The 17,829-nt window shown below is 41.7% G+C and overlaps 1 protein-coding gene across 3 annotated transcripts in view; it reads right to left on the bottom strand.

Moving 5' to 3' along the window:
• The window catches only part of ERICH6B (glutamate rich 6B), a 311,898-nt gene that overhangs the window by 87,012 nt on the left and 207,057 nt on the right, over positions 1-17,829 (bottom strand). The gene's annotated exons all lie outside the window — the stretch shown is intronic.

Here is a 17,829-nt window from a genome sequence, read left to right as displayed (position 1 = left end):
GTAATTCCCCTTTTTCCACAGCCGCAATGCGACCATTGCAACATTTATCATAGCACTTCGGACTCCAAGACTTAATCACATTAGTAGACCAGTCCAGTAAAGGATTGTGCAGTTTTAACCAAGGCAATCCTAGAACAACCAGAGAGGGTAAATTATCTAAAACAACTAAGTCCAAAATGTCTTGGTGAACTCCATTGATAGTGAAGGGAAATGCAGCAACCTTGTGAGTAATACATTTCAAGGGAGTGTTATCAATTGCAATCACAGAAATAGGTGATGACAAAGGTTTGGATTTCAATTTAAGGTTTTCCAAAAACCCTTTATCAATTACATTAAGTGTTGAACCACAATCCACAAATACCTGAAATTCAATCAAATTTTCCTGCAAAGTAGTACTCCCAGAAAGAAATACTCCTGCAGAGCGTAAACAAGCTATACGGGCGTAACTGACCTTTTTTTTTTCTTTACTTAAACGACGCTCACAATACTTAATCAAATGGTCAGCTTTACCACAATAAAGACACAATCCCTCGGCGAACCTCCGGTCTCTTTCCTGAGAGCGGAGTGACATTGCCCCAATCTCCATCGGTTCTCCGCCATCTGAGCAGATTTTCTGGGGACTAGGAACTGACATTACAGGAGTCTTTACCTCATTCAGCCTGCACCTCAGTCTCCTGTCCACACGAACAGCTAATTGCATGGCATCCTGCAGAGTCTCAGGTGCAGGGAATGCAATTAGCAGATCCTTAACCCTTTCACTCAGACCAGCAAGAAACAAACATTTCAGTGCAGGATCATTCCATTTAACTTCTGAGGCCCATCTCCTGAAGTGTGTACAATAATTTTCAACATCACCTGACCCCTGATTCAAACGCCTGAGTTCTGCCTCAGCAGATGAGATTCGATCAGGATCATCATATAATAGCCCCATAGCAGAAAAAAATTCTTCAACAGACCTTAAACACGGATCATTAGGTTAGAGAGAAAAGGCCCACCCCTGTGGTTCATTGCGCAAAAGTGACATAACTAAACCAATGCGCTGTGATTTATTCCCAGAGGACCTTGGTCTCAAATGAAAATATAACAAACAAGCATTTTTAAAGGGACAAAAATTTTGCTGTTTACCATAAAAAACATGAGGCAGTCCTACCTTGGGTTCGACAAAATGCGCTCCAGAACAGCTACTCACATGTTGCTGAAGCTCGCCCACCTCCAGAGACAATCCCTGCAGGCGTTGAGCCAAATCCTGGACGGAAACCATACTGATCCCCGAATTTCTTTCCTTTTAGTTTTTTGGGCTGGCCTTACTATTATGATCTGCAACATGCACTAAGGAAAGATAGGGGAAAGCTGTCCCTACCGTAAGACTAAGCTGAATCCCTACGATGTAGCAGGCTGCTTGTTCCTAGCGAACAGACCCGCCTTAGTCCTCGGCTAGTCTGAACAAAGACCTATAGCATTAAGGGAGGGGTCCCTAAAAGAACTAAGGACTGGGACAAAAAATGGGACACCTCCTAAACAGAAAAGTTGTTGCAGAACACAAACTGACAAAAGGTACTAGAGGTCCCAGAAGGACCAAGCAAACTGACAGAGAAAGGCACCGAAGCACCAGGCTAGAGAAACAGTCAAACACTGAAGTCCAGCACAGCCAGAAGGGCGGAGCTGGAATATAAAGGCAGATGGTCAAGTGACCGCAAAACACACATGGAAAAAATAAACAGGAGGGTTCTAACAGTTACAGCACTATAGATGCCTGGCCTATTGACCACTTATTGCTAAAAGTGAAATTTCTCTTACAAAACTTGATGATAGCAAAGTGATCTGACAACATCAGCAAAACTGTGAAAGCGGGGGAAGCGACCCTGGTGTCCAACAGCACCCATGCTGCCTGGCACATCCTTCAGGGTGCTGGGTCATACTACTCAAAGACACAGCATATCACAGCAACAATGGCCGCCACACACCACCAACATCAGGTGAACTGATCTAAAAAACTCACCTTCCATGTCCTCTTAGGTAAAACACTGAAAACGAAATAGGTTCCAGGATAAATTGATGCAGTACTGGTATCAAGAAAAACAAGCAAAAAAAATGCCATGACTTTAGAGAAAAGATATGGACTGCATATCCAAATATTATACATTGATCTATTGCGGCTAAGCAAATTTTTCAAAACTGAACATAAAGTTCTTAGCTAGCATTTTGATCAAACTGTATAAGCCCACTGCAATGCCATGGTGAACCTCTTAGTGGGTCCCTGCTCTGATGGACACAGCACTGTGTGGTGACCACTGCCTTCACGACATTGTGCAGTACTACACTTAATAGAGCAGAGATTAATTAAGAGCTTTGTCATGACATGGAAGTGCTTATACTTTCTAATCAAAGTGTTAAGAACCTCATATTCAGTTTTGAAAGCTTTGCTTAGCTGTAGTAAATCAATGCATACTATTTGAAGTGCAGTCCATTGCCTTTTTTTTCAGATCACCATTAAAAAAATGTGGCCTGAGACTGGCTTCCTGTTGGACCTTTATGGTATATTGCATAGGCTGCCCCTTCATTTTTTTGTTTTTCTTGGTACAAGCAACCCACTCATTTGGCCCAGTTGTTTTTAAATTATCAGGAAATTTTAAAAAGGGTCCAACCTATTTTGTTGTCAATTTATTGCAAAGACCACATTCAAGGTGATTTTTTATATCAGTTAACTTGGTGTTGATGCTATTACTGTGGGATGATGTGATCCAGAGCTGTGAGAGCTTTGCCTGGTAGCATGGGTACTGTTGGTCACCTGGGTCGCTCCACCTGTTGCAGAGGTGGTCACTGGGAACTACAATAGATACTAGAGCCGGCACCTAATAAGAAGATCACCATCATGCTGCAGTGGGCTTCTGATCTAAATTTTTTATTTTTTTGGTAATTTGGCAATTTTTACCCGGTCACTTCAACAAAAGTAAAATGACATTGTGAAATAACTCTATAATAATAAAAAATAGCCTGTTTTAAAATATATATATGGGGCCACCGATACTGACTTCTAGAGAAACAGTTGAAGTTACATTTCATAGAACTATATTCCATAAGGATAGGTCTCCATTTTAAATTCTGCTAATGCAATCACGAAGGTAAAATTGTGGAAAAATCACAAGATATTTAACATGGTCAGAATTTTTGTGACTGATCTAAGCTACCCATAATTTTTGAAATTATGGGAGAGAACTGCAATTTTACTATTATTTGTGTATAAGCATTAGTTGATGTGGGGCTGTAGCGTTAAACCCCTAAAGACCAAATGGTGCATGGTGTTTCTCTGGCAATACTAACAAGACCCTCAACTGGACTTTCATTACTAACATCCCCCCTTCATATATGAATCTGACTGTATAAAGGATAGGTTCACTTTCATTTTCCTCTTTCAACTTTTTTTTACTAATTCGTTATTGCTATGTTAAAAAAATACATGCAGATGGTACTCACTTTTCCCAGGGTCAGCGCTGCATGCTTGTCACTCCCTCAGTGATTGTGGACAGACTGCAGCATTGATGTCACGTTAACAGCACTGCGGCCAATCACTGAGCTTGGAGGTAAGTGCCACAAGCCACTAAGTCCAGTTATTGGTTGCAGCGCACACAGCGCAGCGGTACAGGTGACAGTTGATTTTATTATTTTTAACTAGGCCACGACAAATTGATAAAAAAAAGTTAAAAGAACTTTAAGGCTATGTGCCCACGATGCAGAAATGAAGCAGAAAATTTCTGCAGCATTTCTGCATCTCCCTGGCAGAAAAAACGCATGCAGATTGTGCATGCGTTTTTCCTGCAGAATACATGCGGAATACATGCGGATTCACATGCGTATCCACATGCGTTAACGCATGTGTTTCCGCATGCGCACTGACAAGCACTTTCCAGGCGATAGCATCACTTGGAAAGTGCTTGACAACTAGGTCACACTGTATAAATCCATGCAAACAGCATGGATTTATACAGTGTGACCGTAAAAATAAAAAAAATAAAGCTATACTCACCCCCGATGCCGCCGCGTGTGCTGCAGCGCTCGTCCTGGCTTCTTCCGGGTTGCCGGCACATCGCGAGACAGCCTGCGGTCACATGACCGCGACGTCATCTCAGGTCCTGGAAGGTAAGCGCTGCAGGGGCCGCCGGACAGGTGAATATAAACTTTATTTTTTATTTTATTCTTTTTTTTTACAGGTACAATGGTACTAAGGTCTGGATGAGAGTCTCCTCTCCTCCAGAACTGGGTACCATCCGCACATTGAGACGCATGTTATCCGCTTGTACAAATGTACAGACGTGGATATTATGCGTCTCAATGCAAGTCAATGGCGGCGCTTCCGCAAAATTAATGAACATGCTACGGATTTATGAGCGCTGCAGAAACGCTGCGGAAAAATCCGCAGCATGTGCATTGACATTGCGGAATGCCATTGGGGACCATGGGGTGCGGATTACCATGCGTTTTTGAAGCATTCCCGCTGCGGAAATTCCGCAGCGGAACCGCATGAAAAACGTATCATGTACACGCAGCCTAACTAGAACAATAGAGAAGCAACATACTATTGGAGATTACTTTGTAGTAAAAGTAGCTTTGCACAGTTAACTAGATATTAAATCTGTTCCATCTAATGCTGTAATAAATTGCAATGAATGGTTTCTATATTTGAGCTCAGCTTCCAGAACACATGTCGTTTAGCAATGAAGGGAATGTGACAACAATAAGTAGATGATGATCAGTGGAAATGATGAAATTGTGGGAACAGTTGATCCAGCTCTTAAATCTCAGAGATGTGACCTTGTGTCAGTTTCAATCATAAAACAAGATTGCTATCTTTTATCCAATTTCGCAGATCTTTTGTTCAAATGGAAAATGAGTGAATCTAATAATATGTGAAGGGACCGAAGTTGGAAGGCCAAAATAGAGGCAGTTAGAAAAAAAGATAATCTACACCATCTTCACAAGGGGAATTATCACAAAGTGACACCTTAATGCACACAGCGGCTGTGAAGACATGGCCCTTTGTAGGGTCAGCAGGTACCTTCTTATCTGTTGGTGGTGGGGGATCTAGCTCTACAGCTGTATTGGCACTATTAAGTAAAGGATCTGAAAATCGCTTATCCTACAAATGCTTTCAAGATTATGTATTAAAAGCCCCATGTCACCTATCACCAGGGGATGTAAGAGGTCTTTAGCTGCAGTCCTCCAATTTATTAAACTTACACACTGGGCAGGTGTTAACCCGACAAATTTCAACAAATCTAGGTTCAAATGCTTTTAGCAATGGGGAGGAAGTTTGAATTTTACAATTTCTGGTTTATAACAAATGAAATTCAGACGCATGCTTGAAAATCTTATAACCGCTGTGAATGTATGTTCCTATGTATCAAAAGCAGAGTAGATTTACTGCGTTTTACAGTGCTAGCATTGTGCATGAAATTTTAATAACACTTCATGAACACAGAGCCTAAAATTACAAAAAAAATGGCATGGGCTCCCACGTCATTTTTATAACCAGCAGAGGGAAAGCTGACCACTAGGGGCTGATGGCTAATGGCCCCTTACCCGGCTACTAATATCTAACAATGTTCCCCGGCTATTAATACCAGCCCACAGCTGTTTGTTTAGCCTTTACTGACTAGATTACAGGTGGACCACAGAAAAAAATTGACGTGGGGTCCCCCTATAAAATCTAACCAGCAAAGGCTAAACTAGAACACTGCAGGCTGATACTGATACCATGGATACTAGCCCCCTCCGCGGCTATTAATATCACCCCTCATCCATAAGATGCGCCAAATCTGGCGCTTAGCCTTGCTCTTCCACGCTGCCCTGTAGCGGTGGCAGTGGGGTAATGGGGTTGGGGTTCACGTCAGCCTTATATTGGCGGCTGACGTGAAGCCCAGGTTAGTAATGGAGGGTGTCTATAAGACGCCCCCATTACTAACCATGTGGTAAAATAGTCGCTGCCTTTTCAATAAAAACACGTCCAGAATAAAGTATTTTAATGAAATAAAAAACACGTTTTTTTAAAAGAAACTTTATTGTACGCCCCCGCGAAGCCATCGATCTTCTGAAGAAAAAGTAAAAAAACAAGATCAGCTGATGAGCCCCGGTGAGCTAACCACCGTGGGAGCATTCTTGAGAATGCTCCCAAGGGGAGATCACGTGAGCATAAGCTGATCGGTCATGTGACCGATCAGCTGATCGCTATGTCACAGCAGGTCCTGTCAGTACAGGACCAGCAATGACGTGAGCATCAGCTGACTGGCCGTGTGACCGATCAGCTGATCGCTGACGTCACCGCAGGTCTTGGCAGCTCAGTACACTGCGGGGAGCGAGCCCGCTACCCACAGTGTACCGCCAGCTGCCGAGAGGAGAGGATCGCCGCTGGGGACCAGGAGGACACCAGGGGGCGCCGGACAGGTGAGTATAGAAGGTGTTTTTTTTTTACTTTATTTTTTCTACAGTGCGGGCACGCGGGCAGGGCAGAGCAGACTACTGCTCCTTCCTGCCACGCTGCTCTCACTGTTATCAGCGAGAGCGGCGATCAGATGAAAGGAGTAGTAGCCTCGTCTCCTGACCTGGGTACCACACGCAGCACGTGTCCGCTGCGAAGTCGCGGCCATTGAATTTAATTGAAACACAGCAAATCCACAGGTTACCTGCGGTTTTGCTGCATTTCAATTCAAGTCAATGGGTGCAAATTTGCGGCGGAAGCCCCCGAACAATGGTAGTTCTGCATTTTTTAAAGCAATATGAATCCGGAGCAGAAATTTCTGCATCATGTGCACAGCACATGCGGATTTGCATTGCAATGCATGGCAGACCAATTACAAGCGTTTTCGATGCGATTTCCGTGGTGGGAAACCCGCCACAAAAACGCATCAAGAAAGCTTCGTGTGCACATAGCCTTAAAGAAGCATGCTCATCAAAGTTTTTATCCTCTTAATATATTGCAATCATCATATTATATGGAACTGTGTACTTACAATTGCTCATTTTGCTCTTCAACCCTGTTAATTCTTCTCTTTTCTATTAGTTCTATGACATCACATGATGAAAAACAGACTAGCTGAATCCTTCTAGGCTCTATGTGGAAATAGGAAGTCAATTTTCACCAAATGAGTCATGAGTCATTGTAAAAGTTCATGGCAGGAGGGAGGAGGCAGCAGCTGGGTCAGGAGTTGAAGAGGGAAATGACTCATGCAGGTAAAAGAGACTTCCTGTTTCTACATAGAGCAGAGAATAGAAACAGTACACAATGTCATATAATGTGATGACTGCAATATATTAAGAGAATAAATCTTTTGATGGGAGTGCTTTTTTAAAGTCATTATTAGGCTCCTTGAAGATACTGGTACATATACAGCCGGTGTCGAGATTCTTACATGCAGTGCTCCTTGGGAATAAATATGCAAATCAGCTCCCTTAAAGATGGGAGAAAATAATTTTTCTAGTGCCATCTAGGGGTATCTGTCCTGCAAGTCAATGGTGATCCATTATACAGACTTGTAAAGAGATTCTTTCTGGATAAAAGCTAATTTACATTAGTACATTTGTAGATTTTATTTTTCTATTTCTGAGGATTTACATATTAGTTTGTCACCTAAGAATGCACTGTTGTCGTTGACTATATGTCACAAAATGAAACAATGCACAAACTATACAATTTAGAGAAGATTTGTTAAAGGTAACCTGTCAGACCAAACCACAGGCAGCATGAATCAAAGCCTGGTTGCATGATTGCTGCCAGGTATATTGTTTTCTGGAATGCACCAACTTTTCAGAAAATGTAATTTCATCTCAGGTGATTGACAGGTCTCTCCCTTGCGTGTACATTGGGAGAGACCTGTCAATCACCTGCAGCAACATTGGGAAAAGTCGGCTAGATCTTCAAAGTATATTTTCTATGAAAAGATGAAAAGCTCCAGAGTTATAATATATATCTTGATGCAATTGTGTAGCCAGACTACAATTCATGCTGCCCGTGGTTTGAGCAGCATGAATCGCCTGATAAGTTTCCATTATTGAGATCCTGGCACATCCCAGAACTGTCATAAACTGCCACTATAGAATTATATATGTTTATATGTTTTGAAAGCAAAATTCTATTCTGCTTTTTATCATATGAAAATGAGTGAGGATTAGTCTGGCTGGGTGTTGCTTCCCCCAGACTAGTCCTGGCTATAATCCTCTAATCACACCTCATTGGGCATGAATCATATCCCGATAATTCCCATCATGGTAGTACTGCGGGATCATTGTGAACAAGCTTTCCAGAGTACCATGACGAGGATTGCGTGGTGGGTGTCAAGCATGTCCAGGGGTGTGTGATTAGGAGGTCTAAGGCAGGACTAGATTGAGGGAAGTGATGCACTGCTGGACTAGTCCCAACTCATCTTCATATACTGAGCTGCAGAATAAAGTTCATTTTTAAAATATACCAATTCTTTCAATGTAAAATCTGTTATTTTAATATAGTATTCGCCATATACAGTATAACGTGATAATGGTAGTTTGCTACAGTTAGGGGACATAACAGGTTTCCCCTTAGGCCACATTCAAAGTTTCATTATTTGGTCAGTATTTTCCATCAGTATTTGTAGCCAAAACCAGGAGTGGAACAATCAGAGGAAAAGTATAATAGAAACAAGTCACCACTCCTGGTTTTAGCTTACAAATACTGAGGTAACATACTGACCAAATACTGAACGTGTGAACGTGGCCTTAAATACAAGATCATAGGAGTGAATGGCATACCTCTCGATAAAATTAACACCTATTCAACAGCCCCAAAGATAATTTTTTTTATTTATGTTTGCAACTAGCTACCATGGATTTGCGCCACAAGTTGTATGATTTTCCATCATTTATAATCAAAAATTTGTTGGAAACAAACATTTCGTCTCGTTCCCCTTTCAATTAGCCGTGGTCACTTTTCTCAATACTTTTAAAAAGTGGTAAGTAGTGGAAAACGTTGCAAATTATAATGCAATTATGGCATGTGACAAAATTTGCACATTTTTTTTATAGCACAATAGTAACGCTTGATGGTAAATAAAACTCCACTCCGCATAATGTTGATGAATAGTGTAATTTATTCATTGTGATGTATGCTATTTACATGATAATACAATGCACAGGGTTCTCTGAATGCTGCGTACCCAAATGAGGAAAATAGGACATTGACTACCATATATTTGGATCAAATTGCAAATGTCATGTAGGATGTAATCTATGTCCACCAGTGATATAGACTGGAAATGATTACATGAAAATAAAGATACTAAACACATGGCAGAGATTTATAATGCAAAGCCTAAAGGTTTATTCAGTTGAGTACACCAGGGTTTAGTAAATCTGGGTCTGGTGAGTTGTAGTCTTAGATAAGACCCATCCTGGCTCAGTGACATAGAACTGAGCTTGACATCTTTTTATTACAGTGTCAGACCAGCCGTCCAAATCATTACTCAGCTCATTCATACAGATAAAACAGCCGTCATTTTTCTCTCTGGAGGGATATATTATCTGGAAGTCATTGTTATAGTCAGTGCCAACACTGTCAATTAATTGTAAGAAAGGTGTAGAAGGTTATGAGAGAAGGTGTCACATGCTGGGTTCCCATGAAGCTATAAGGTTTACAACCATATGGTCATTTACTATTGTTATGCTGGGCAGATACCTGGACGGGAATAAAACTTCTTGAAAATGCTGCACAATATTTTAGAAGGGATACTATCCTGCTATACTGTAAAGTTTCGATAGATACTTATTTTCCTCTCTGTACATATTTATGTATTTGATACACTGCCGATTTTGCAAGTTATCCCACCTACAAAGAATGGAGAGGTCTGTAATTTTTATCGTAGGTACACTTCACCTGAGAGAGACAGAATCTAAAAATAAAAAATGGAAGATCACATTGTGTGATTTTTTTAAATTTCATGCAATAAAATGCAAATTAATTAAGTATTTGATCACCTACCATCCAACACGAATTCTGGCTCTCACAGACCTGTTAGGTTTTCTTTAAGAAGCCCTCCTACTCTGCACTCATTACCTGTATTAATTGCACCTGTTTGAACTTGTTACCTGTACAAAAGACACCTGTCCACACACGCAATCATACTCCAAGACCATTGAGCTGTGTAAGGACACCAGGGACAAAATTGTAGACCCGCACAAGGCTGGGATGGGCTACAGGACAATAGGCAAGCAGCTTGGTGAGAAGGCAACCACTGATGGCACAATTATTCAAAAATGGAAGACACACAAGATGACTGTCAATCTTTCTCTGTCTGGGGCACCATGCAAAATCTTGCCTCGTGGGGTAAGCATGATTCTGAGAAAGGTCAGGAATCAGCCCAGAACTACACGAGACGACCTGATCAATGACCTGAAGAGAGCTGGGGCCACAGTCTCAAACATAACTGTTAGTAACACACTATGTCATCATGGATTAAAATCCTACAAGGCACACATTTTCCCCCTGCTCACACCAGCACATGTCCAGGCCCATTTGAAGTTTGCCAATGACCATCTGGATGATCCAGAGGAGGCATGGGAGAAGGTCATGTGGTCAGATGAGACCAAAATAGAACTTTTTGGTATCACTTCCACTCACCGTGTTTGGAGGAAGAAGAAGGATGAGTACAACACCAAGAACACCGTCCCAACTGTGAAGCATGATGGGTGAAACATCCTACTTTGGGGTGCTTTTCTGAAAAGGGGACAGGACGACTGCACCGTTTTGAAGGGAGGATGGATGGGGTTATGTATTGAGAGATTTTGACCAACAACCTGCTTCAAATCAGTAAGAGCATTGAAGATGGGTCGTGGCTGGGTCTTCCAGCATGACAATGACCCAAAATACACAGCCAGGGTAACTAAGAGTGGCTCCGTAAGAAGCATTTCAAGGTTCAGTCTCCAGACCTGAACCCAATAGAAAATCTTTGGAGGGAACTCAATGTTGCCCAGTGAAAGCCCCGACACCTGAAACATCTGGAGAAGATCTGTATGGAGGTGTGGGCCAAAATCCCTGCTGCAGTGTATGCAAACTTGGTCAAGAACTACAGGAAACGTCTGACCTCTGTAATTGTAAACAAAGGTTTCTGTACCAAATATTAAGGTCTGTTTCTCTATTGTATCAAATACTTATTTCATGCAATAAAATGCAAATTAATTATGTAAAAATCATACAATGTGATTTTCTGGATTTTTTTTTAGATTCTGTCTCTCACAGTTGAAGTGTAACTACGATAAAAAATTACAGCCCTCTCCATTCTTTGTAGGTGGGAAACCTTGCAAAATCGGCAGTGTATCAAATACTTATTTTCTCCACTGTACATATTTATACCTTTTGGCACAGCGTCACATGTGAAATACACAGGAAATATGTATACAAATATTTCCTGCCCTTAAATTTATAGTAAAAATTATACACATTATGCTTATACGCTTTTTTTATTAAAACAGTGTGAACTAAGTTCCGTGTGTTATTTACATGTACTATTTACTTATTTATTTACTACAGGGTATATGTTCATTTTGTTTTCATCCTTGTTTATGTTTGTTAATGGCCACAGTTTGAAGGTTCACCTACGCATTGCACTTACTGCATATCAACATATATTCCAGCTCATTTCTTTGGTTTTGCTTTAGTTTTTTGTACTTTGAACATTGCTTTCCCCTTTTGGATAGTCAGGCCTGGGTCCTACTCTGTCCCCGGTCTATTGAGGACTGCTGGCACATGGAGAGGTTTTACATTAGACATAGGACCATCATTTTGTTTTCATCCTAGGTTATGTTTGTTAATGGCGACAGTGAGAATATACACCTACACACTCATATCAACATGTGTTCCAAATCATTTCTGTGGTTTTACATTACATATATTGTTACATTTTTATAGTCATTTTAGATAAATAGATATGACCTGAAAAATTTGGAAAATAGTCAGCAATGGTAAAAAGGTAGACATATTGTATAACCCGGTATTTTCTATTTAGCAGATTGACAAAGGCATATAGTACTGGCCCATTATCTACAACTACAGGGAATTTTAGAGATATCAAAATCAAATATAAACTAAAGAAAGTTTCAGAGCCCCATAATCAGGAATGGTGGGGGTACTAGCATTCAGATTCTTAACAATTAACAAGTTACTGTATCAACTATTGTGTGGATAGGTGATCTTACAGAGTTAGGACAGCTCCTTTTTAAATGTGGGGAATGAAATTCACAGTGCTTAATACAATATATTACTATATAATCTTTATAGTACTGCAGTTTCCAATCAAACTTTCTTTTTATACATAGGGCAAACCCTGTCGCCAAGTTGGTCTGTGTGCACTTTTATTTTATTACAGACAAAGCCATTGTACCAGTATTGCACCTTTGAATGTTGTGTCTGTTCCTACATGGTACCTTTAGCAAACTACTATATTTTATTTTCCCTTCTGGGCATTTTACATAAATTAGATGATTTTGTTGCACATACTACTGTGTTTAGCTTTTTCTAGCCACCCGTGCACTTTATGATATTTCTTTTTTGTTTTGGGAGAGGGTGAGGGGCTCTGCAGTATCTAAAACATTGGTTAGATGAAAGGTCTTGAGTTCCAGCAATTAACTAATCAAGAAGTTTCACTCTCATTTTCCTTATAAACCCAGCCCTGAAGATGTGAAGGCCCTTTATTAGAGTGGGGCTATGGTAAAAAACTTCAGTTATTACTATTACATGTCATAGCTCCGTTCCTGTTGGTGACACTGACAGCAGATGAGGTAGTGACTCCTTTTATGCTGGGCATCATCCAGCCAGTATCATGTAAATTGGTTGAAGAATGGACTCCTCACATGCTGGGAGGCCTTATATTATCCTGCTTGGTGCGGCTTACATAACCAAACCGGTAGCACCTTATGCAAGAATTATTGGTTCCAATATATTAGTCTTATTTATAGAGAGAGCGAATAGATTCGCAGAACCCTAGCCTGGTCGCCACATCAGTCATCACTTGTCTGTGGCCACTGAATGGGAGACCTGTGCGCCTCCTCCTACTTGCCAAAGTCCCCAACATTTCTTTTGATTTGTAGGCCAAGGGCGGTGTCATCCTTGCGACTTGACACACTCATAACTTTGAAGAGTGACTACTAATCAGAAATGGTGAAAGAAATGCTGACAGGTAGGAGCCGTTTCGATGGGCTCCCTACTAACGTTGATGCTGGACCTTGGTCTTTCTAATTAATTTGCTCACCTCTACTTATTTATTATCATATTGGTAGGTGAAACCAATAATTTTAGTTAATCTGTCAATGAAAGAAAATAATATGTTGATAATATTTTTTGTAATATCTGATAAATTGTAGAACTAATAATGATGGGCAGGGCAAACTAGAAAGCTAAAGTGATACAGGTGTTGGAATCCTTGAACTGATATGTGAAGGTCATATTAAGATATTGTTAACTTAGATAAGAGACTACAGGGAAATATGTCATGTCTGTGTTTTAAGAGGTTTTATTACCAAAATCCATGGAGGTTAAATGATCACATTTTTGCAAGGTCAACTACACTTTTAATCTTCTGCTGGGATATCTCTTTACAATTACGCGATTAAAATTAAATGAATGTATTAATTATATCTGAAAGTGCTGTGAGATCTAAGTGCTCCAGCTATTAATATTAACACCATAACTCCGTTAAATATGTAATCTATTTTTTTATTCAAAGTAAATCTAAGTTTAAGATACAATGTTACTAGAGGAAGATAATTTCATATTGAATACATTACCAGAAAGGTCAAAACTATAAAAAGGAGCAGTAGCATTAATTGTTTTATTAATAATAATGTTGCACTTTTATATGACTTTACACTAGAAGATTTCAAAGCAATTCAGAAACTAATTACACACGGTTAAAATGATATGGTTTATGGAGTGAAAAGGCAAATGCAGAACACTAAAATTTTGCACGTAATTTGAATAGTTTCATAAAATAATCAAGTTTCCAATAATAATGGGGGACATTTTTCAAACTGTGTGTATCCAAAAGCTACAAGGTCTCAATTTAAGGTGTCCTGTTCTGAATGAAAGCAGTGAAACGATTGGTTGCAATGGCAAAACTTTTCTTTGCACCAGTTCTGATAAATCTCTTCCAATGTCTTAAAAGAATAGGTTATACAACACTGAGAGTTAAGCCCCCGTCTCACATAGCGATGTCGCTAGCGAGATCGCTGCTGAGTCAAGGTTTTGGTGACGCAACAGCGACCTCACCAGCGATGTTGCTATGTGTGACACTTTGCAGCGATCAGGCCCCTGCTGTGAGGTCGCTGATCGCTGCAAAGTGTCCTGGACCATTTTTTGGTCGTTGGCCTCCTGCTGGCCGGCACACATCGCTGTGTGTGACCAGCGGGACCAACGATCAGGCTGGTATCCATGGTAAACATCGGGTTACTAGGGGCACGCGCGCACTTAGTAACCCGCTGTTTATCATGGATACCACTCTGCTACGGTGCGCGGGAGGTTACTGCTCACCTTAGCAGAGTCGTATCCATGATAAACATCGGGTTACTAAGTGCGCGTATGCCCCTAGTAACCCGATGTTTATCATGGATACGACTCTGCTAAGGTGAACGGTAACCTCCCGCGCACGGTAGCAGAGTGGTATCCATGGTAAACAGCGGGTTACTAGGGGCACACGCGCACTTAGTAACCCGATGTTTATCATGGTTACGAGCCTGCTCCTGCTTCAGCAACAGGCTGGTAACCGGGAGTAGGACATCGTGGAACGATTCTTTCCACGATATCGCTGCTCCCCTCATCGCTGGTGAGCCTGCCTGTTTGACAGCTCACCAGCGATGTATTAGCGATGCAGCAACGATCCCTGACAGGTCATATCGTTGTCGAAATCGCTGCTGCATCGCTTAGTGTGACGGGGCCTTTAGAGGCTTGTCGACTAGCTTGTGCACATGAATGGGCTGGTTTTATGGTGCCTATACACCTCGATAACTATCTAAGGGATGCTTTATCTAGCAAGGTCGCCTCCTACTTCTGCTGCCCGGCCATGAAGGGAGCAGGTTTTGGCCCTACTTAGCTGTAACTTTAGTCGACAACTCGCTGAGAGTGGGTGCAGCTTTGCTCCTTAAGAAGTCAGGGGTGACCTTTATCCTGGTATGTATGACCCCCTCATCTTTATCCTGGCATGTATGGCCACCTCATCTTTATCCTGTTATGTATGCCCCCCTCAGCATTATTCTAGTATGTATGGCCCCCTCATCTTTATCCTGTTATGTATGCCCCCTCATCCTTATCTTGGTATGCATTGTCCCCCTAATCACCATCATGCTGCACATAAAAAAAAAAATAAACACTCCTACTCACGTTTCTTCTCTCCTCCAGCGCTGCGTCCTGTCTGCCCGCACTGATCTCTCCAGGAGAGATCAGCTGCCGGAAGTCACTGCTCCCCACGCCGGGACTGTGTGCGCGGGGAGCAGTGACTTCATGCTCCTTAATAGCCAGCACACAGCGTAGCCGCAAAGCGGCTCCTGCTGCTGCCGGGCTATCGCGTGTGCCCGCTTATTAAAGGGCATGAACTTTCACCCCTCCCCACGCCCATGGTCGTGGAGAGAGGTTGAATATTCATGCCCTTTAACAGCGGGTACAGGCGATTCCGGCAACAGCAGGAGCCATGCTGTGGCTACACTGTGTGCTGCTATTAAAGAGAAGTGAATATTAATTTTCTTTAGCAGCGGGGACAGTGTAGGCTGCAGCGGGCGGCTGCTGCCTCCTGTGCCCCGCTCCTCCACCGCTACCGCTCCCCCCACAACCCACACAGCATATATATATACCCCCCCCCCAAAATTCAGACTATAAGACGCACCCCCCATTTTCCTTCAAAATTTTGGAGGAAAAAAGTGCGTCTTATAGTCCGAAAAATACAGTACATATATAATTATGATACCGTAAGTTCAAGTCAAGGAACCCAGGAATTGAAGCTGTAAGTCATCTGAATTAGGCAAGATTCACAAGAAAGTATAGCAGCTGTATTTTATAGTCTGTGTAATGGCAGCAAATTTCGGCCCCAAGCCTTGGTTTCTTGACCTGAATTAGCACTGTTATATGCCTATAAGGTCAGTTCAGGTCAGGAGAGCTCCGGGCGGTTGGGAATTGCAGCCAAAACATGGACTGTAAAATATGGCTGCTGTACAGTCGTGTGAGGAGTCTTGTCTTTGCCCTTAGGCCTTTTCCAGCCAAATGCACTATGGGCTGGTCCTATGACCTGTGTGTCAGGGACCTCCTCTGAATAACGCTGCAAATAGCAATTACATTGTGCGCAGCGCTGTGTATTGTGTTACTCAAAGGAAGGCCACTGATGGACCGGTCTGGTCACATTTCTCTCCAGTATATAAATAGCTATAAGACTATGTGCCCACGATGCAGAAATGCTGCATATTTTTTCCGCAATTCCCTGGCAGGAAAAATGCATGCGGTTTTTACATGCGTTTTTCCCGCCAGGTAGAAGCGTTTGTCAAGCGTCTTTGCATGCATTTCTGCATGCGGGTTATCAAGCGCTTTTCCAAGCGATTTTAGCATCACTTGGAAAAGTGCTTGACAACTTGTTCACACTATATAAATCCATGCAACCGGCATGGATTTATAGTAGTGTGACCAAGTTAGTTAAAAAAAAAAGAATAAGAATGGTAAAAAATAAAAAAATAAAGTTTATACTCACCTTCCGGTGTCCTCCCGGTGTTATCTCCATTGCGTCCGGTGTGTTGGGCGGCTCGCGCTGTTGTGAAGGACCTGCGGTGATGTCATTGAGCCATGTGATGGGTCACATGACTCAGTGACGTAAAGGTCCTTCACAACAGCGCGAGCATTGCAAGAGACCGGACGGAGCAGACAAAACTCCGGGAGGACATCGGAAGGTGAGTATAAACTTTATTTTTTATTTTAAATTCTTTTTTTTTACAGTTTCTATGGTACCCAGGTCTGGATGAGAGTCTCCTCTCCTCCAGACTTGGGTACCATCCGCACATAGAAACGCATAATATCCGTGTGTACAAATGTACTGACACGGATATTATGCGTTTCAATGCAAGTCAATGGCGGCGATTACACTGCGTGTCCGCAAAATTAATGGACATGCTGCGGATTTTGGAGCGCAGCATAAATGCTGCGGAAAAATCCGCAGCATGGGCATTGACATTGCGGCTTGTCATTGGGGACCATGGGGGGGCGGATTACCAAGAGTTTCCCAAGCGTTTATGCCGCGGAAATTCCGCAGCATAAACGCTTTGAAAACGCATAGTGGGCACACAGCCTAACTTTATTATTTTTCCACTGATGGAGCTCTAGGAGGGCTTGTTTCATGTGGGATGAGTTGACCTTTAAGCATTTTGGGGTACACATGACTTTTTTAACTTTTTTTATTCCACTGTAAAGCAGGATGAACAAAAATACATTTCTACTATTGTTTCTCATTTTTTGTATAGCAATCCTCATAAAAATAATTTGTTAAATAATATACTTCTTATATATCTCTGGTCATCACTAACATGGCAATACCAATTATGTGTCCTCTTTATTCCATATTTTGTCTAAACTGTCCTGCTAATAAGTGCATTTAGATAAAGGTTTGCCAGTGCAGACATCTCTTAAAAGGAATCTAGCAGGTTTTTGCTATATAATTTGAAGGTAGCATGTTGTAGGGGCTGAGTCACTGATTTCAGTGATGTGTCACTTATTAGGCTGTGTGCTGTTGTTTCAATACAATGAGTGTTTTATCAGCAGGAGATTAACACTACAGGACTACAGCTCCC

Source organism: Phyllobates terribilis, unplaced genomic scaffold (genome assembly GCF_046119375.1).
Source record: "Phyllobates terribilis strain yellow unplaced genomic scaffold, ASM4611937v1 Scaffold_2__4_contigs__length_985480577, whole genome shotgun sequence".
NCBI lineage: Eukaryota > Metazoa > Chordata > Amphibia > Anura > Dendrobatidae > Phyllobates > Phyllobates terribilis.
This window is presented reverse-complemented; position numbering and strand designations above follow the sequence as displayed.